The sequence below is a fragment of the Harpia harpyja genome, chromosome 5 (genome assembly GCF_026419915.1).
Source record: "Harpia harpyja isolate bHarHar1 chromosome 5, bHarHar1 primary haplotype, whole genome shotgun sequence".
NCBI lineage: Eukaryota > Metazoa > Chordata > Aves > Accipitriformes > Accipitridae > Harpia > Harpia harpyja.
The window spans coordinates 35,043,862-35,066,617 of record NC_068944.1 but is presented as its reverse complement, the minus strand read 5'-3'; the positions used below and the strand labels follow the sequence as shown (position 1 = coordinate 35,066,617).

The following is a 22,756-nucleotide window of genomic DNA, read 5'->3' as shown; positions in this document are numbered from 1 at the left end:
GAAGTAAAGAACATGGACATATACAGTTCTAGAATGCTATTGCACACACACTAAAAACCACAAAAATAAAAGTCCAGGTTTTCATTTCAGCTGAGCTTTTCTGAAACAGGAAAATAAAACTCATCAGTAACATTATATTTGGAAAATGTAATTGCAAATGCCACACCACAGTATGAGGTAAAGATGAACAATAAGCTTTACTTTACACTTGTTTGTATTTCAACTACTTCTGTTGGTAGGTAAAAAGTAGTTGGCAATACTAAAGACAGAAAAGAAACACTTCTGATTTTTACTTGGTTAAAACAGCCATACGTTATTTTCACATTCAGAAGATTTTTTCACAGTGGAAAAGGAAAGATCATTCAGTACTGAACATTTGTATTCTGGCAGCATCTGTTACTAGGTCAGAAGGTGAGAGTGCTGGGCACTGTACAGGCACATGAAAAATAAATAATAGTTCTGGAAGTTTACAATATTGGTGCACAACAGAAATGTGCCTGCATTTTTTTTAGACAGAAGCTTTACTTTTGTAAAAATTGACGACTGGAAACACTGATACAGAACACGAGCAATGCCGAGGTGGTGTTGAGCCCTGCCAAAACAGGAGGAGGATCCACAGGCCCAGCACTGCCTCTGGAGTTTCCTATCACTTGCTTCAAGTGTTGTCTCACCATCCTGATTTTCCTCCGGGGGGGTGTAATGCCACTTGATGTTCAAAGTGTGTGGGCTCCAAGGAGAGGACTGAAAATTACTTTCAGCAATCTCATCAGTTTTGAGGAATACTCTTGTATGAGAGGTAGCAAGCTTCCTTGGTCCAGTTCTATGCTAAATCTCTAGCACATGATGGAGCCACTGCTTCCCAGAGTGTTTCGTCAGTTTTACTTAAATATCCTCCCCTCTACTGCAGAGGGAGACAAAGGATTCTCCATTTTTCTAAGGTCTCCCCTGGGGAAAAGAACAAAAGACTTACAGTTCCTGTACGTACAGTTTCTTAGTTAAGCATACAGTTCATAGCTGAACTTTATTTCTGAGGAATCAAATGGTTACTCACATGCTCAAAATATTAAAGGACGTGAAAGTTGTGGCATGAACAGGGTGAAGAGAGGCTTTGGATATTTTGTTTGCTCAGAGGTAAAATGGTGATCCCCACTCCTTCCTGTTAATCTGTTGAAGATAAATAGCAAATTGCTGCATTTCTTTCTTCTCTCTGGTTTGCATTTAGAAGACGACACACAGAAAATTCACTTTGAAACATTTCCTTAAAGGCACATGATAAATCCCCAGGGAGAAATTCACAGCATGAAGAGAGCCTTCTGCTTGGGTTTGATAGTGACAGATAGCAATGGAAATACAGTACTTGGTGCTCTGAACTAAGAGACCATTATGTGTGCAACTCACAGTGAGACCATGGCAGAATAAAGCTTCCCCCAGCCCCACCCAGAAGTGTGGCTGCCTTTGTAATTTTAATTGGTCTGTGTTTGTGGAGTGGGGCCTTTATTTACTTATGGCTTGGGGCTTGTGTTTACCAAGCCTGGTGGAGGCCAAGTGTCATATCACTGAAGCTTAGTTCCTGCAAGCTCTCCTGCTATATCTTGAGGCACTTTTCTTTTCAGTATCTGTGCCTGTCTAATTCGCGAGCTTCTGTGAAACAAGCACAGGAGGGTACAAGGCCTACAGGGAGGAATTACACCTAATTACTCAAATAATTGCTAGGCTGTTGCCTTCTTAGTCACTGAAAATAATTTCCAGGTCCCTGGCTTTTATAGATAGTCTTCTAGAGGCAGGAGGACACAGCCCCCTTTTTAACTCAGCCCATTCACTCACAAAATCAGAACACTCGAGCCTGCAAAATTAATAAGCACCACTTCCATTACATATATTTTAGGTTGTTGTTGCCGTGGCGATAAAGTCAGGGACATTGAATCTCCTCTGTTGAGCCATTGTTATCATCCCTGGCCATCTGCTGCAGAGGAGTGATATTCCATCTCATTTGCATGATGACTGATATATGGGAGGTTTGGAAGGACATATGCCACAGCAATCATGTGATGAAAATTAAAGTGAAAGTTTTGGGCCCAGAGCCGAAAAAAATCTGTGTATGCGCATGAGGCTGTTGATGTGCAAATGTGAATCATATTGAGAAGGTTTGAATAGGGAGGTGTGACGTAAAGAGGGGACACAAACGCAGGTGCTTATCTCTAGGCAGTCAAAGGCACTGGATGTCATATCATGGGAACTACCTTTCAAAGACACAGCTTTAGTGCACACTTCAGCACACAAGGGAGGAGAAACATATAAGTTTTGGAAACAAAAATAAAGTAAGTTTAACAACTTTTTCACACTATTCTGAACCCATTGATGTTTAAGCAACTTGTACTATTAGTAACTTTCTGTCTTTTCTATTGTTTGTGCTCTTATTTTGCAAAAAGCAAAAAATCCTGTCCATATAGCAATGTTGAAAGCTTAAGAGATTTGTATTAATAAGTTTGAGGGTTTTTAATTCATGTTTAAAATGCTCTCTGCAAACTTTTCTTTTTGTTTAAATGACACTAATGCTGTTTCTTCCACAATGTATGCTTGGTCATTATCTTAAATGCTATTTTGGGCCTCATTTAAAAAATAGCTACTTGTAACTGCTTTGAGAAAGCTTTCTGAATAAAATGTCATGGTGTAATTGCATTTATACTGCCTCAGTAAAGCCTTTGTTCATATACATTTTAGAATTGTGCAAATTTGCAGCTCTAGCTATTTGATTTGAGGAAATGATCACAAGGACACTTTTCCTCTCATTTTGAAAAGTTACTGAACTTAAATACTACCATTGAAAAAAAGAGAGGGGAAAAAACCGAGACGGGAGAGGGAGAGAGTGGGACCAATGTATTTGTAGGAACTGTTCGATAGATGCAGGTTCACTTGCAGTTATGTATTACACACCAAAGAGCTTTCTCATGATGTTTTAGACTGCTTTAAAATCATGCATAATGTTTTTAAAATGAAGATTGTTGATCAATATATTTAATAGCACTACTCTAAGTGAAAAAGGGTCTTTCAAAGCGTGACATTTCAGTCCTTTAAATTATTTGGGATTCAGAGAGTGAATTGAGAGCTTCTGATTAAAAAAGCGAATACTGTACTTTAGAATGAATGTCTGTGTCAGGAAAATCTTTAGAAAGTTAAATGACAGTAATATCAGGCAAGGTTGAAGAATGAAATGGACCTTCTGGGACAACATTTTGCAGGAGGCTGATTTTTATGAAATAGGATTTGATGCTAGGAAAAGTCTGTTTAACACTCTGATCAGGAGTAGCTCTCTCTCTCTCTCTCTGACTTTCTTTTGTCTTTAACAAAGCACTTAGTTCAGATGTTTGTCTTCCTTCATATGTAAATAGGAAGACAATCTTCTGCAAGGTGCTGTGAATTTTTCATTTAATTGATTATAGAAGCACAAATCCCAGATTTTATCCTTAAACTGTATGGGGTGAACTTTGTCAGTTAAGGATCTTTTTAGGATTCAAAATGACCATTTATTATCTCTTTTGTCAATTAAATTAGTTAAGTTAATTGCATAGATGTGTCTTCTTTGGTTTGGCTGTGCAATGGTTTTGTAATTCTTGGGGAAAATTACAGCATTTGTGATGAAAGCTTTCTCTGAGACAATAATATATTTCTGCTATAAGGTAGCTAACAGATAATCCAGATTCGGAATGAGGAATTTCTAAATATAGGCTTTACTTCTTAACTTCCCAGTTTGGAGCATTTTATTTTGACTTGTAAATATCATCTGCGTATTATAGTACTTTCATGCCTGCAGGCTAAGATTACCAGTCTTCCTTTTTTTCCTCCTCCTTCTAAATATTCAATTACTCAATGGTAATTATTATTATGTGGCCTTCTTGGCTTACTGCATTATTAGATTAATATAGATTTCTTGTGCCAAATTAGCGGAAATCACTGTTATACACAACAACGAATCACTTTTTTTTTTAGTTTTATTTACTTTGTTGAGTAACAGGAAGACTTTGACATCATGAGGTTTTATTCTTGAGACTTTTAATATAATATGTCTTTGAAAGCTGAGCAAGAGAGAGTGTATTTTTATTTTGCTTTTTCTTTTGTAGGTTTCTAGTGAGTTGAAACTTTGGTTAAATTCTAATTTAGTTCATTCAAACATCAATAAATAGGGACCTTTGTGAATGAAATTACAGTTAAAGTCCCCTGATCTCTGGTTATTGTTTCAAAGGTGTGTAGCAGAGGTAAGAAAACCGAAAATGAAAGAAAAGGAGCTGTCCAGGGTACTGCAGCTGATTAATATTTCCTGTTACTGTACAGAAAAAATTGTTTACTGAAGTGTTCACAAAACTGCCACCATTTGCTACTGGTTATTTTTTTCCTCAACATTAGATAAAATTTATATCGAAGTTAACGATAAAAAAAAGTGTATGAAAAACTTATTTCAGGATCATGTCATGTTTCTGTGAATAGCAAATACACCCTCAGATCACAATAACTTTGAAAAATTGCTTATTAAAACTAAATTTTTATGCGAAGGTTTTTGTCAAAGTTACAGAGAATAAAACTTTTCCAGTCTAAATCAATCTCTGAGTACAATGCAAATGGTTTCTATGGTAGTGCCGCAATGTAAACAAAACAAACAAAAAAACCCCCAGATCCCTATCTTGCATTACTTGATTGCTTTTGAAATGAATTCTTGTCCTTATGTGACCTGAAATGTGTGGTTACAAAGCTATAGAAATCCAAACGATCATATTTGTTTGATATGAAATGAAAAAAATAGTTAAATTGAAAGTTTAACATCATGAAATTCAAAATCCCAAGCGGTATATAAACATTAAAAGAAACTTTGGACTGCTAATCCTAGGAAATGAGTTTTATGGATTGAATTCAACAAGGCTTCAGAAATGGTTCCATCTGCTGCCTAGCAGCTGGTGAAAGGATAAATTTAATTCATTAATTCATTTGGAAAAAAGGATCCAAGTAGTAAAGACTTCATTGCTCATAATGCACATAGGTGGAAATCAAAACTGAAATTAGGTCCAGTTGATCATCTTTCATAATGAGGAATATTTTCTTTGTTATTTTTATAATGATCTTGATCAGGCAGTTGACAGTATATTGACTATATGCAGTTAACTGGTATTTTTATGTGTCAAGAAGTTGAGAACAATTCTGAAAGCATAACTCCTCTGCCGGGAGGAGCATCCCTACTTTGGGAGTTACAGATTATGTAGGTTTAAAAAGCTGGAATGTTTCACTGAAACAATATTGCTGTCTTTCTATGAGTATTTGCAAGTTCTTTCCTATTAAGTCAGTTTAAGAACACAAAATAAGGTACCATTAAAATTACAAAATTAACTTATTCACAGTTAAGTCACTGTAATAATCCAAAACCAGAATGTCAAATGTGAAGGGTGTATTACTTTCATTTACTCTTCTATTAGAGTCACAAGCATCTTTTCTTTCCTGTCTTCACCCATTTTCTTTTCAGAAGTGCTAAAATCTTAGAGTAAGAGGGAAAAATATAAGTTAAAGACTGAGAAAGGGTAATATTGAAATATCCAGAGTTTTAAAGGCAAAATGAATGGGACAAATGCTTCAATAATTACTTGACATTTAAGTTCTAGATATAAAGTTATCCAAATTGTCACAACCTCAAGACACAGATTTTTTTAAAAAGTGGTTGCCTCTACTTCTTTTAATCTAAATCACAAGCAGCGAGTGCAAAGTTATCTGAGGCGTTTGACCCGTGAGATGGTCAAGTGGCAAGAGCTCTTGTTCACCTTATGCCAGGCACACAGGTAAACGTGTGCCTCATTACTTCCTGAGGGATAGACAGGACTGATGAACCTGTTATTCTGAAACCAGTTAAATATCTGCCAATGCCTATTTTCAATGTTTCTGCTTGAGATGGTGATTTCATGAATGATATTTGGCTTTTCCCATTTCCTCTGTAGCCCATAGCTCACTGTGGTGGGTTTGTTGGATTTACTATAAAGGTTCTGTTCGCACCCTGTGGGTTGGGTTAAGAATTAGGATTTATGCATTTACTTCTACTGTTGCATTGTTTATACAGCTTTGGTTTAGTTTTGATCCCTTTTTTTTTGCCTTTGAGGCTCTTCCACAGTGTCAGCTGCTGACTGATAGTAGGAGAACGGCCTCGTGGTGTGAATGAAAGGGACCTAGCGGTTGGTAAACAGAGATAAGGAATAAATAGAGCACAGGCAAAAGGAGATAGTTCTGTGGGAGCCCAGATTGCCGCCAGTCTGTTCAAGTGAGATGCAGTGCCTGTCCTTTTCCTAGATTAAATTAGTGTGCGAAATCTCCAGTGACCTCCTCCCCTTCTCCCCATACTCTTTAGCCAAGCTGAACAGCCTCTGCTGTAAAGTATTCATTTTATCCAGGGACAAGTTGGACAATAGAACTCTCCCTGTTACTTATGGACAGCTGTCGTGATTCATAGGGCTTTTCAGCATTTCATTTTTCATAAGAGTTAAAAGGGTTTTACCTTGTAACTGACGAGAGGTTAGAAATGCAAAGACACCAGCCCTGAGGTTGCCTGCAGTAAGGAAGTTAATAAATAAATATCACCCCCCCACACACACACACATATCCCCTCCCCGATGTGTGAAAGGCTGTGTATTTTGTTAGTGCTGCTCTTCTTATTTAAAGGGGTTTAATTGTGATAACATGATTACACTGAAGCATGAACTGCATGGAGAAATTAACAAGCGGAGACACAGTGATATGCAGGGACCCCAAGGTTCCCTAAATTAAAGGTGACCAGTGCAAACCCAGTGAGTGCCCTTCTCACTTCTTTGCCCTTGCTTTTGCCTACATCTCCTATCACTTTATTACCTGCAAATAACTCCCAGGAAAGACTAAACCCTCATGAGATACCTCTGTGGTCCTGTATTTTTTTTAGTGATTTACTGCAAATATATTCAGCATTTTGACTGATTAAATAGACCTTCGGCAACCTTGAGGGTCACTGTGTAGAGTATGTACATAGAAAATGCATCAGCCCATTGTACCCTGGCAGCTAATGAGATTGGTCGTTAAGTAAATGACACAAAGCCTACAAAAAAAGCTTAGCAGCTCACTAGAGTATCACAGAGTGTCCCTGCACACCACACAACGACACAAACAGTGGACTAACCTAGCCCACCCCTGCTTTATTCTACATCACTGCTTCCCTGATGTCAGCGTGAGAGGCAGAACAAAGGCTAAAAGGCACACGGTAAGTCAGTCTGACAATTATGCCCTAGGGAGAAAGTAGAGCAAATCTTAGCCTAACCATGGGGTTGAAAGTCCGTTTCTAGATAAGTAGGTCATAACGAAGGGATTTTTTTCCCCCCTGCCACTTCAGGAAGGGGAGAAAAATGTCTCTGGAGTCAAGGTTGGGTTTGTTTCTTGTTTGTTTGTTTGTTTCCTTTTCTCTCTGTCTGATTCGCCAGCTTACAAAAGTTTCTGGAATTCCGAAAGTAACGTGAAACAGTATGTTTTGTGAACTGGATATTGCAATTGTAGTGTAATGAAATAAATAACCTTTGTAAGAACTGCCACACAATAAGCACTGCCTCAGATGTACATCGATGTCTGATGAACTTTACAGACAGAAAGTTTCTTTTTACTTCTCTGTAAAAATCCACTGAAAATGTGTTATATGTATGAATACACATTTCAATCCACTAGCCAGCTACTTACACCCCTAAATACCTGGTACAGTTTTTAGAAATATGCAGATATAAATGAAGTTGTTACTATAATTTGGGTTTTTTTTTTTTAAAACAGTTTTTTCCATGATGTCTCTCTCAGTGTTGTCTTTTGCATGAGCTGAAATTAAAGAGTTGAAGATTGCTGTTAAAGACTTACACAGTCATTACCTATTTTCTTTGCACAACAGCAAAATATTCAGCTGATATCTTAGAATAGCAGGTGCCTGCCTGCATTACCAATGATAATATCTTTTCTAGCAGTGTTTCAGTTTAGTATCTCAGGACCCTTTATTTTGCTGAAAAATGGCAACAGGAAGTTGCCAGAAAGTCTTGTTTGCATTGCTAAAATGTTTCTGTCTGCTTTGGACTTTGGAGGCTCAGGGGATGTTACGTTCAAAATGACATGATATTATTGCAAGATGCCTGTGTGAATTAAGTAATGCTACTTCCCCCCCCCCCCCCCCCAATCACTGAAAACCATATGTTTTAAGAACGCTTTCTCAAATACAGACAGTTAAAGAAGTGGGGTTTAGATATCAGCCTGCATTACAGCTCTTTTTTTGTTGGCTTTTTTTGTTGTTTTATTTTGGAAGAGTTATTTTATTTGGGAAAACACTTGTCAATATATGTGTATTTAGATGTGTCAGGATAACCTGTTCACTTAATTAAAACTCTTCATAGGTCACAGAAGTCAGTTCACTTTTTGATATGTCGCTTACCCAGGGACATCCTTTTTACTGCATGGACAATAGAATTATCATCAGAGCTTATAGAAACTAAGATAAAATGTGATATTTTATCATATGCATTTGATGATTCCTTGCAAAGGTGTGTGTGTATGCATATATACAAATCTGCATGTGCATATTTATGTAAAAAGTGTACATATGCAAAAGACTATGTCCCTCTGTATAGTATCCCAGTTCACTGAAACTCAGTATATATTAAGTAACAGTTAAGTCTTCTTTTGCATTTCCAACTTCGGAAATTTAATGAAGAAGTAAACAAACTTGAGTAAAATTTTGTATTTAATTTTATTTTCCATATTTTTAAGGTGTGTGCATCTCAGCAACATATTTTCCTTACGTTACTTCAGAAAATACGATCTATGCAGGCATCAGAAAACAAGCTTGCTTTCTCAGCTAAGTCCTATAATTCACACCTAATTGCTAGATCAGCAGCAATTTAGTAAGCTACAGCATTACAACAGAGTTTTGCTTTGAACTTTGTTAATTAATATTAAGTTTTCAGTTAATTTTAACAGGTAAGATTTGAGGATATTTCATGTCCAGGTGCACCACCACAGCTTTTAAATATGAGTATATCCCTATCACACAGTCATCATGCTTTTTACATACTTATGTGAATGAGAGTAAAATGTATTTGATATTTCAGCATTCACCACATTAATGAATAAGTTCAGCTGTCCTTTATCCTACTAAAAGTAGAGAGTGATTTCACAGGGGTAATGCACAGGCAGCAGTGCTACAAAAATAATAGTGCTACTGTAATCCGACAGGTTGAGTCATACTAAGTTTCAGTAGTTTTTTACAGCTTCATTTTTTTTTCTCGTCTGTCATTTCTTTGGTGAGAAGAAAGGCAAAGAAAACTTCATTTCTAATGATTAATGTTGTTCATCTGATCTCCCTGACAAACTGTGTAACACACCAGATTTTGAGAAACCACTTTTCAATAGACTTTTTGGACCTTACAATCCAATATGGGGCCTCTGCACATATCTCTCTGCACAGTGCCAGGGGACAACAGTGTGAGTTGTGCATATGGATTTGAAAAACTTTATGGCATTACACAGTTGATTTGAATAATTCTAATTCAGTTTTTTGCATGCTTGTAGATTTTCAAGCCAGTAATCCCAAAATATCTGATATTGGTGATAAGCAAGTATCTCAAAAGTCAGTCACAGACAATCCTCCTGAAGGCCTGGCTCTGTCGCTCCAAAATAAAACATAGCAAATAACATGCCGAGTAAAGTTTATATTCTACTACATCCATATCTATATGGAGCATCTAGACCAAAATCTATCTGTTACTTAACTGATTAATTTTGGAAGTATACATATATAACTGGGACTGGGTCACTTCCTGTAGTTTATGTGCGCATAGTTGTGGATTATTAAAAACTGCATAAGCAGAATCAGTGCTTCTGAATTTTAATTACCTTTAATCACTTCAGACTAAAGATACTGTTTAATTAGTGATAAAAAAGATTGTCTCCCTCTTAACTTTTTTTAGTACTTACATAAAATCTCTTTGGAGGAGAATTGCTCTCATTTATGTTTGTGGAAGACTTCTAATAATACTAGCAACAGATTTCTTGTTCAAAAAAGGTGATAACAGCAAAAGTTACTTTATAATGAAAACAGGGCTTGCCTTCTTGGGTAGGTGAACACTTACAAAAGCATTTGTACACGAGTGATTCCACTGAGGTGAGGTTGATGGCTCACTTCAATACAGTAAAGCAGGTGTGTAAGTGTTTTGAAAATGAGGACTTTATTGACTTGCTTAATAGATTCAGGTAATATTTGCTAGCTCATTTTTCAGGTTTCGCTTCATATGTGAAAACTTTCCTCCACTGAGGAACTTTGGTTAAATGGAGATAGCTTTTCCTTTAAATAAATGTATTTGAACTCTGCTCCACAAGGCATTAGATTAAAAAAAACAAATGCTTTGGAACTTTTCCAAAATATCATTTCATGTGAGGATTGGAGATCCCAATTTCTTCTTAACAGTGTTTCTTCAGGTGATAGTAAGAGTCACTAGGTCAGTTCCCTAAATCTCAGGAGAAAATTTGACACCTTCAGTGCCTCCCCCCCCAACTTAGAGCACATGTACAGCAGCTGGATTGGCACAACAAAGTAGTAATGGTTCCAAAGGCACCGTTATGGACTATCAGGTCAATAATCCTCATGCTAAGAAGGATTTACATGATACAGAGTAATGGTTCTGTCATTTCTGAAGTAAAAATCCACTTTTTAATGAGCATCAAAATACTGTTTTGCACTCTTCACATCAGAGATATTAAGGTAGTTAAAAAACCCAACACATATAGCTTCTTCAAATAAAAGTTCACGTTTAAATGTTGGAATAAAATAAATGTTAAAATACTGTAGGCAGGCAGCTACAGTATCCCAAACAGAGACTTTTTTTAAAATATACTTATTACTGTTCTCAAATCTTTTCTTCCTTGCTATATCAGAAGATTTTAGGATATTTCCATCATGTCTTCAAATAGCATTTTTATGATGCAGTCCAGAAATAGATTGGGCTTAGGAGGCCTTTTATTTGTTCTGTTTAATTTTTCTACTGTGTGTTTTTCTCCTACTTCAGGCAGAAGTTTGACACAATCTAACACACACAATCTAGATCTTGTTACAAAAGTAAGTTTGAAAATAAGGTCAGTGGACATAGAAATCCAAGGTTGTGATTTTGTATTAATTTATTTTATTTTAGATAATTCAATTTCTTGTGATTAAAAAAACCCCACAAAACATTTAGTAAATTTCCCACGTTTGGGGAAAAAATTTCTTCCCTAACAATGTCGTTAACTCAGCCTCCATACAAAGTATGGAAAGTCACCAAATCCTAAACAGAAAGAACGACCATCACGATACAAATGAAGAGACTAAGTACACATGACATTTTCATGTATCTCTAACATTTTATAAAATTAAACACCATTTTGAAGTATGGGTCTGATGGGAATCATCCTATATATAAGCATTCGACATTTAGTGAACAAAGTGCAACTGAACACATAAATCACTCTGAATAACATTGACACTTGGTCAAAAGAAACATGTATTTAAGGCTCAAGTGTATGGTCAAGCTACTTTAAGGAAAGCCTTCCTATTATTTTTGTGAGAAACAGTACCGTCTACAAAAAGGGTTAAAGAAAATGCATTCTGTTGCATCTGCTTACTAAATCCCTTACTTTAGTAGAAATTCAAATTTTGTAAAGATTATTCGTTTTATTGATGCATATAATTATAATCACAAGCCATCTGCTGATTTGGCAGGCATGGTTAAAATTCTCTAACTCTCATAACCTTTCAAGTACAGTGCCCTTGGGACTCTATTTCACTTTTATATTTTGGAAAACATGTAGGGACAAACAAGAGAGGTCATCTGCCGAAAGTCAGACCTAGAAATCATTAAAAGAATAAAGATCATGATGACTCCTCTTGTTTTAATAGCAAAGAAAGTATTTTGTATTTTATTTCTGACTTCAGGAAGGATTATACTGGTTTCCATCACGCACTTTGGGAATTTGAATTTTTTCTAGGGATTAAAGCTCTCTCCTAGCACTCCTGGGATCTAGGTTCCAAGTCTAAACTAAAAGAACAAATATTGTTCAGTTTGGTTGTCACAGGTGAATTAAACATATTTGACCTTCGCCTTAATTTTTCTTTTTACGCAATTCCCATTACATTTCTATTTGAAATGTTTTAACAAACTCTATTCTCCATGATTTTTTTTTTTTTAACTTGGTTGTACTGAGTTTCACAGAGAGGCACCTATCACGTATGTAACTTTTTCCCATAAAGCTCAAAAGAGCATTTTAATTTAGAGGGCTACATACAATAAGGCATAAAGCTAACATTTTTTGCCCTAGTCCTTTTGAAATGCATGCAGTTATTTATATTAGCCTACCATCGACTGGTGGTTAGCCAGTTACAAATGTTTGGGCTTTTTGCCTGAGAAGTCTCATTCTCCATTTTCTTGTGTCCTTCATCATGTTTAGCCAAACTATTTTATACTTTATATTTTATACTCTTTTTTTTTTTTAATCTTTGTTGCTGTTGTTGTTGTCTTACATGTGGTGTTACTCTGCTGCTTCTAGCAGAAAACATCCACAAGGGAAAAAAATATCTAGGAGATGCTCTCTCTGTCATAATACAAAAATGATCACATTTCACCGTTGTAGGATATTGTCAGTGCTCTGAATTAGGAAAAAAGGTGTTTCAGAGAGAAAATACATGAAGGTGGAAAAACTTTGTGCAGAATGGGATAGTCCAGTGACTTCCTGACATTAGCAGAAGGCAAAGACAATCACCCCTCAACAGAACTGTCTTGCTTAATGCTGTATTGGTGTGTATCTCGCAGGAACAAAAGATGCAACTCTCACTTCTGTTTAATTAGTGCATCTGAAGGCCTGTGTGCAGCGTGCATGCTGCTTTACTCCTTTTGGAAGTTTGATTCTCACCCCACACCCTCATTATGACAAGCAGGAGGGAAATGCACATGTTTGAAAGTGTCTTCACAGCTGAAACTAGGGAAACAGGCCGAGAGTAGCTCTGGTTTATTTCACAACCAATTAAGTATGACATCTGTTGAAACTCAGGAAATAAGTCTCCCTTCCCCCTGTTCATATACTTCGTTAAGCTGCCAGTCTTTTGTTTAAATATGATGAATTTTACTCACAAGACTTTTTTTCTTTGGAGTAAATGCACAAAATAAAGAAAACAAGACATAAAGGCTATTTTTAAAAAAAAAACACTAGGTTTCACTGAGTGTATGTGAAAAAGCCCTGCTTGACACTCACAAATCATGCAAATAATTGTGTCAATAATTCTTTGCCTCAACACTCACCTTACATGCTGAAAAAAAGGGCATGCTTGTGACAGGCAGTGTAGGCACAATAACATTTTCATTTTTGAAAATCTGGCTCTTGTTAGCTCCCAAAGGCCAGCAAAAGTTACTAGAAGGAATTTGGATTTTAATTTCTTTAATTTTATTGTTGAAAACTTGGCACTGAACAGAAGACACCAAATACAACAGGGTATGTGGCATTATGTATGGTTAAACCAAACCAAAAAAAAAAAAAAAATTAAATGCAGACCCACTGTCACTGGTGGCTTCAGGTTTCCCAAGTATACAATAGTTCATAGTAAACCAAGGAAGAAGACAGATAAGCTTAAATAGCAAAATTAGACTTGAGAAAACTATCGTATTCAATATCAGATAATAATAGTTCAAGCTGAGAGACACTTCCCATTTATCAGACACTAATCCCTGTGACACATTTACTTATCAGGAAAACTTTTATTCCTTCATAAAATATTATCCAATCTAAATATTAAAAAGATGGTATTTCAGTCCATACCAACTCTTAGAGTTCAGTTTGCCTCCGTTGTGCTTAGAACTTGATCGTCTTCATGATTCTGTATCTAGATGAAAAAATATTTGCCATATCATGCAGACCTTTTTCTTTCTCTGCTTCTTGACACTGGATTCTGCTGTGTCTCTGAAGCCACACTGCTCATATCAAAGCTGTGGCTAACTCTCCTTTTCTTTAATTTACACCATCCATTAGTGCTGCCTTTTATTTGTTCATTGGCTTCGTTTGCCAGTTCTTTCTTACAAGGACTGGCACTGCCTTCGTTCCCGGAGGATGGTTCCCTACTCTATTTCTTTTGCTTTTTCATCCCTATTTTAAAGTAGAGCTCAGAGACACACAGCGTACATGTTATTTAAGCTGTAAGAATCTGCTCAGCGATTGCCATAGGTTCTTTGGTTAGGAATCCTTTGGTGAAATGTCAGTGTGCACAGTGGAAGTGTCTAGACCTAAGCCAGTCATCCAGATTCCCTTTAGAGTCAGTGGAAAGAAAGAGAAATTTCTTGGATGCAATTCATCTCACCCTGAAGTAGATGTATGAAATAAGTAAGATGTATCACATATCTACACAGCAGCAGAAATGCCTGTAGGTTGCCTACAGGCTACCCAGAGACTATGGGAAGCCAGCTGTTACTACCTCAGAAATATGTATCTGCATTTCAGGCACGCAAATTTAGGGAGGTGAATCCTGTCTTTCTTGTCCAGCCTACAAACTGGACTTGATGTCTTCTTATATCTTGTCTCCACATAAACTTACTATTTCTCACAGTTTCATACAAGACAGTGATATAAATAAAGTGGTATACCTTGGACCTAAAGTTTCCTCTTGCGTATATACGGCATTGATAAAATTTGGTGTGTGCTCAGATGTTAATGGAGAGCAGAACAGCAAAACCGAATATTGCTTTGCAGCTCAGAGGACCAAATTTTTCCCCTGAAATGTGATATTTACAAAAGGGAAGGGGGCAATTCCATGCTTTGTTCTTAGGAGTCATTATACTTCCTTTCAGAAAAGGGTTTCTTTTCTCAAAACTAATTCTTAAAAAATAAGAAGAAATGAGCTGTAAAGATTTAACAATATCCATTCATTTTAAAATACAGGAGAGATTTCTACATTAAACCAGTTGGATTTTTTAAACACTGCTGATAGAAGCATTTCCAGACTCAGCTCCACATTTTCTTTCTTCCATTGGTCACTCCTCAGAGTCTGTAGGCACTTTTAGCGGTGTCTCTGTGATTTCTCTCTCTCCTCAGGCTTTCAAGACTCTGTAACTCAAGCTTCAAATAATAGAAGGATAGATTAGATGACGATTTTGCACTGTTTCTATGGGTGATTATAGTGGTTCAATGTTCCTCATGCTATCATAAAAACTACAAGCAAGCTTGCAGTTCAAAATTTCAGTTACTGTGCATACTTTGCATAGAATTCATGGTTTTTTCTGTGTTTGAAGAGATTTGATGACACAAATTTCGATTTTTAGAGGATTATTTATTATATCCATAGCTTTAGCACATAGATGTGGTTTTTATTAAACAAATCTTCATCCTTTTAAGCTCTAGGGACAAGTTCTCAAAGTTTCTTAAGATTGAGGCAAAGTGTTTAAATTGTATTTCTAAGTGGGCAACTCAGAATTCCCTCAGGGATCAGAGCTGGATGGAGCTCCACTAAGCTATGCTAACCCTGATGTAGTGAATGGTTCCTGTGGTACAGCATGTGGCTATACACTACCCTAATCTATACCATGGGAGGCACAGGTTGGCCTTGGAAGCAGGGAGCCATAGCTGGGTGTCTGACAGTCCTTTGCCTTTTCATACCTTTTTGCTGAGGGGAGGGTAACCACAGTAGTAAACTCTGCCATAAGATTATGCTTAGCTTGATCTAATTTTGTAACAATGAGTTTTACAAAGGGTTAGTAACTATATATCTCCAGTAGCACTTCCACAGATGAGACTCAAAGTCAATGAAAATCATGGCCAAAATTGTGGGCATACGAAGTTCATTATGGTATAAATTGACACCAGTTCAATAAACATAACACTTCAGACTGATTTAACATCTATCCTGAAAAGCTCAACCTGCTCACATATAATATTCTCAAAGTTTTCTTCCCCACAACCAACATTTTAGTGCCTGTCATTAGAAAGTGTCTTCTTAAATATCCCTTACTCATTTTGAATAGCGTGAGAGAATAAATAGCTTTAGCCCTGAATGCTTTGGGCCCAATGTTATTTATAGCAACAACATTAATAATACCACTTATTTTTGTTATTAATGTGAATAATGTGCTACTATTTCATGATCACAGGGAATAATACTGTAATACTGAAGAAGTGCAAGTTGCTTTCAATCAATGATTGCCAGCCTTCAAACAGCAAGTTCAGCATTGTGGATACCCTTCAGGTCATACAGTTTGCTTCCCTATTTATTCATGGGATTTTGGTATTTATTTGTTAGTTGCATGATGATCCCTATCTTTTAAATTTAGAAGTTGCATGGCTATATTGATGATATTTTAAAAGTAAAGAAGTCAAGTTTTTAAGTGGGCACAGTGCAGAAGATATGATTTTTGGCCCTAAATTTTTCAGAGACACTGTTTGGTGTGCCTCCTCCTTCCTGAACCTCCAAGAGGGATCCCCACAGTAGGACTATCATCAACCCATTAGGCTCTTTAGAGAAGATGTCTCCTAGCATCCCAGCTGCTTCAGTGTATAGCATGAAGTCTACTTCTAGTAGAGAGCTAGTAAGCCTTGTTACTGACAGAGTTCGACTTAAGCAGACTGCATCTCAGGAAAGGGTGAACCTCAGTCCAAGGGGTTAGGTTTTCCCATTCACCAAATGGAGAGGACTTGTTCCCAGTTTTCCTGCCTGTGGATAAAGAAGGCATAATGTTCTTCTCAAGAACCCAGGAGAAGACAAGCCAGTAACACGTGAAGACCTTTGAGTAGATGGAGAATGCCCATGCTACCCCTGAGAATTTTTTTTTAACATTAAGAGTGAGTGAGATGTTGGAAGAAGGAATAATCTCTTGAGCAGAGGGAGAATCTGAGACAAAATGGGCATTACATAATAACAGTTTTCACTGGCCTGACCTGAGTGATCAGAGGTTTCTGTGAATTACTAAACCCAGTTAATGCACCTTCAGGAAATTCACTTTCACATAAAATTCCAAAACCAAGCAGGAGAATTGCTTCTAATAGAGCAATAAATAAATATCTGCCTTTTAAAAGACCATAACCACACAGCTCACATTTTCTCATTGCTCAGAGTGTCTGAGGTTGTCAATACAGCTTGCACAAGTTCAGATGCCTGAGAGAAAGAGGTGGTTCATTACAGTAATGTTCAAAGGAAAGTGTAGTACTAATTTCCCAGATGACTATTCAAGTGATCCCTTGGAATCCCATGCTGCTTTTGCCTTGGTATCTTCAAAAGCTTATTTATCATATTTTGAGCTGCCGGTCCTGCAAGGTTAACCTGGACCTGGAAAGCTTAAGTTTCTTCCTCCTTCATCATATTCAGATGACCATATTCCTGCCTTAGATTTGCCAATGACCATTATCTCATGTGACAGCTAGCAAGGAATTCAGCCTCAAATAGTATCTTCATGAACAGGCCTGTTGCAGATACAATTGAGAGTAGTTGAGCTCATTCTCACATAACACGTACTGTGTGGTGCCCCTTTGGTGTATGGTGAAAATTCACTTTCTCTTCTAACACCTACAGATCTTACCCTGAGGAAATCTGCTCAGTTCAGGGCAACCTCCATGTAGACAGTTTTAGCATAGAATCATGTTTTGAAGACAGTGCCAACTTAGAGTCCTGCCCTCAGTTATATGAAAAATGAACATTTTCTGATTGTTGACCCAAACAGGACTTGAGCTTTGGAAGCTCTGTCACAAAGCCCATCTTTAGCCATAGTCTTCGTAGCTTCCCACAAGGAAGCTGGCATAACCACTAGTGATTAACTGTAGGTGCTCATTGCTGCCGTGGAGGAGCCCGTGCCCTTACTTTGTTGGCAATAAAAGGAAGCCAGGTGCCAGTCCCCTCCCTGTTATTAGAGTTAGCCTTTCTAAAGATCCCCAAGTTTTATACAGTCCTTGAAGAAGACATATAAAAGTGATGTATGAGGATCGCTCTTGATCTTATATGGCTATAAAGCATACATCTTGTTCACCCCAGCTAGAAAGTGATGTGTTCTATTTAGTTGCTATTGAATTACCTTCTAGAATTATGTAAAAACATTAGCAGGTTACTGAAAGCTTTCAATCATTGTCTTATTAGAGTTTGCCATAAAAATAATACAAACTCTTTCCTTAAGTGCATTTATTTTTGCACTATTTTCTGTTCTACTACTTAATATATTATAAAGAAGTTTTCTAGTTCATAGACCAGCAAGCTATAAATGAATATCCTCACCCAACAATCAGGTAAGATGGATCTAATCTTCCTTATATAAACTATTATGCAATATTACAAAAAAAAAGAATTATTATTAGTTTTCATGTCCTTAGATTTCTACTCCTGTTGATTAATTCAGTAACCTTTAGAACATGATGTTGGCCTGAAAAATACAGTTGTTTCCATGAAGAAGCATGGGAGTTTTACATATTTTTTTTAAAAACTGCTTTGCAAATTCTTTGCACAACAAACTTCACCAATATGTAAACAGGGCTCTAGCTACTGTGTTTGTCCACAGCTAGAGCTACAGATGAACACAGTGTAGTTGTGTGATGACAGGAACAGCTGACTCATTAGTAGAGAGCAGTGAAAGGTAATTAACCCTGGGAAAAGTACAGCTGCCATGCGAGCTGTTCCTTTCTGTAGGATCTGATTAGAAATTAGTGTTAAACCACTGATTCTTTAAAAAAATGTCATTGATAATTCACTTTCTCTCTCAGGTGTGGCCCCTAAAAGGGGCCTAGGATAGAACTAGTGTACAAAAGGTCTTGTATCTAAAAAGGCCTTTTCTGAGAGAAGTACACACCTGTTTGGCTGTTTCTGGACTTTTCTTAACCATGAATATTGTCCCAGCTTTGAATGTTTTGAGGACACCCTCCAACTCTATGGGCAGTACAGAGAATGCATTGTCAAAATGATTTAAGGTAGAACATTGTTGATTGCCATAATGGTGCCTTTAGTGAGGCTGATTATTTAAAAGTCACAGCTACTACTTCTTGTATCAGGACATAGTTCTGATGCAAAATGATGCAGACCTCTTTAAAAGAAAACAAAAATCTGTCTCTTGGGGTAGGTGAGCACAGCATATGAAAAAAAAAATGATTATGCCCTGAGCACAAGAGCCACCTCCCAGCCCACCTCTTTTCCTGTACACGTATTGGCATTTGAGGTGTAAACAGAAGAGGCAGAACCCATGATTTAATGTGACATCCAAACAACAAACTAGCCTATTCCATATATATTCAGACATCTGATATAGGCCTACTTATCAAGAATGACATGACTATCAAATAAAATAGCAAAATTTCATTGATGTGTTATCAGATTTTCTAAACTGCTCTTTATTATTTACAGCTGTCATATCCAAAATACTTTCTAATCACCTTACTTTGTAAGATCATCTGACCAGGACTGTATCTTTGTATACCTGTGTGATTAGTATCACGTGTATGTGACTGCTTCCACATGCAGATAACATGTATTATTGAGGTCCATGAGAGTGTTCTGGTTGTTTTCAATGGAGCCAGGCTTACACTAGGGAGCCTGAAAGAAAACTGTGTTTAAAGTGATGAAGTTTGTAAGACATCTCCCCATAGGAAGGCTTTTTTCATCTTGCTCAAGTCAAATTTGCTGCAATAGGATGAATAATAGGTTACTATTATCTACCAATATAAAATAACATTACAAAGGTATGTTTCTGTAGTGTTATTGTTTAGTGGTACAGTGGGCCATTTTCTTACCACACATCTAATATGCTCACACTGAAATAAACTTTTCTCTTTCAGTTACTTTAAATTAAATACAGTGCTTGCTGGGTACAATATTTGAACTTAATGTTACCACAAACATATAGATGGATAGATAGATATACACACTTTATTGACATTTTCAACACTGAGAGCAGAAACTTTCAAAGTAAAACAGTTAAAGATATTTCCTAGGAGAATGTTTCTCTTCATAGGAAAAACAAGTCAAACAGATTTTTAAGATAAAGACCTGACATGCCAAAAGTACAGTTACCTCTGGATTGCCTAATATGCTAGGAGAGAACATAAATGTGTTTTAAATTATTTTGCCATTCATCATGCATTAGTTAGTACTCATTCTTCTCAGAAGTGTCCTTTTCTATTTGTTCAGGGTTGGTTTTTTTTTTTTACTAAAAAAGCTTGAAAAGAAAAAGGAAACTTTTTTTTCTTGGAAATCCCAAGTAATAGCATACTCTTGAAGTATCTGGTTGAGTTTCAGAGGAAGTGACAACATGAGCAGGCTATTAAATTGATGAACGCCTGAGGGCGAAAATAATATTCACCATCTTAAAGCATGGTTAGAAATGCACAAAAGCACAGCACTCTATGTCGTTATCCTCATTTAGCTGAAAGGTGAAGAGACTTGCTGAAGGTCAAGGAATAGATCAGTGGCAGAGGCAGGAAGAGAGTTCCAGAATCCCTTTTTTCCAACTATTTGCTCAATCACAGTGCCTTCTGTTTATGTCTATGACAGAAGACATGCCATTTTAGGAAATAACCTTCACCCCACTCTAGAATCATAAAAGGCTCCAAAAAGGGAATGTAAACAGCCATGCCTGGTGTCACTGACCTCTTAACATAACTTTAAACAGAATGAACACCCTTTTCCTTACTCCACACACCTGACCCAAACATTTGCTGAGTGAAACCTTTTCAGATAAGAAGTCTGTCCCAGTGAACATTTTACATGCACATTTTGGTATCTGACAAATATTAGTCATTTTTTTTGCGTATTCTTTACAACATTGATTTTCAAGGTGTATTTTTGTTCTTGTTTTATTTTTTCCTGTGCTCTTCAGCATGTTCCCAGGATCTTCAGGGCAGTGCAGTAGTGCAAGCAAGCCCCATTATCTTTAGCAGTTAGGGTCATTACAAGTCTTTTAGATGGTGGCAGACTGTACTTCACATGGCACTCTTGAAGCTAATGAACATATGTGATTTGCATGTTGAGGGAAGGCACACTTCTTCCCTTTGTGTGACTTTCCCTTTCTTGGGACATGTCTGTCATGCTTAATGAAGAGAGCTTGGCATTCAGAAAGGGGAAGATGAATGCATAGGATAGCAGAATGGTAGTTATATTTCTTTTTATAAAAATAGTTTGTATTTTTAGGTTCATTGTTCCTTTCGACTCCATGTCAGAGAATGTTCAATGAGCTAATTAGCCATGGGTTTTGTCCAGCGTAAGAATTGCAATGTCCTAATTCTGGCTATTAAATCAGCCCCCCAAAATTTGGCTGGAACAGCCAGAAATCACAGGGAAGGAATATAGTAACCTAGATTAAGCCTGTAAGTATTTGAGGAGTGAGCACTTTTACTGAACCTAATCAGTTCCAGCACTTCTGCAGAGGTTAAATGCAACCATAACAGCATCCCCATAAAATTGCCCTTCAAACTCATCGGTTCCTAACTAGCTTGCTGGAAACCATGTACGGTACAAGGACTGTAACAGTGGTGGCTAAACAGAAGGCATGTAGCAACACCAGAACCAGACCAGAATCTTGTGATGTTGAAGGAGGCTATAACAGAGTAATTAAAACAACACAATTTTGCTGCTCTTAGTCATAATGATCTGTGTGCTCAGGCATCTCCCACTGGCCTCAATCCTGCAACTACTAAGCACCCCTTTCGATGAGCAGAGCATGGTCATCTTTTGCTGAAGTCAGTAATGGTTCCTCCACACAGAACCTTACAACAGAGATGACTCTATGCAGGAAAAGTCATCCAGGCTGAAAAAGAGTAAACATGTTTTAAAAGAAAACAAACCTTGTGTTCCAGAGTCAATGACACATGCTCTTTGAACTTTCTTTTAAAATTGCTCTGAAATCATGAGGTTGTTATGGTGTGGTTTTACTCAAAATAATGCATATCATTGTAACACAAGCCTTGAAGTTAAGTGGCTACTTTAATGAAACATAGTTACCATAGTTACGGCAGGAGAACAGAGAATAACTTTTAGTTCTTTTGAAGCTATGAATTAGTTTAAAAAGAGGAAAAGGAATAAACAAGCATGCAGAAGTTTATTATTCAGTGTTTCATGCCTGATCAACTCTAAAAAAGAAAAACTCTCCCTAGACTAGGGCATTAACATTTTCCAGCTGAAATCTGTAATTGCCCATCAACAAACACAAAATTACATTTCAACTCTTCAGTATGTCTGTTTCCATGTTTTTTTCCTGAGTCAGAGAAGAAACAGATTTTTCCAAAGTTCTGCTTTCAGCATTTTGTTAATAACTGACATTTTACAGCATCCTGGTTGCTAAAAAAAATAATGTTCTAAAGGCAATAATACATTGCTAAACACAACTCATGAAATCTATGGTCTAGCTCTGTTATTCATTATAAACACTATCTTAAGGTTGATGAGAGGGAAATGAGAATTTATCATAGTGAAGATGTCTTCTAGGACCAGTTTCATTGTTTTTCAGTTTAGCATTGAGATGTGCTCTATCCCTGAAGTGTTAATGGAGGTCACTGCTGTCGCTGTCCTTTACTGTGTCAAAGCAAAGGAGTTCTTACATAGTTGACTATTGAGAAACAAAATGATATTCTTTCCAGTATATCACCTTCAGCTTATGAGCCTCTAGAGCAGCAGTGATTAACAGGACTTTTACAAAGTTTCTGTGTAGTTACAAGGACAGCTTCAATCTTCTGTCATTTTTTTGCATTAGCTATGATTATGCTTTTA

At 36.9% G+C, this 22,756-nt stretch overlaps 1 protein-coding gene across 4 annotated transcripts in view; it reads left to right on the top strand.

Annotated features, from left to right (window-relative positions):
• The window catches only part of ST18 (ST18 C2H2C-type zinc finger transcription factor), a 170,772-nt gene that overhangs the window by 66,548 nt on the left and 81,468 nt on the right, over window positions 1-22,756 (top strand). Inside the window, exon 1 of one of the 4 annotated variants that reach the window (XM_052788229.1) lies at window positions 2,165-2,318. The exons of 2 other annotated variants lie outside the window; for them this stretch is intronic. The gene's annotated coding sequence lies outside the window, so the exon portion shown is untranslated. Of the gene's footprint in view, window positions 1-2,164; window positions 2,319-7,144; window positions 7,256-22,756 lie in introns of those variants that run through there. One more of the 4 variants, XM_052788231.1, reaches the window with a different exon arrangement.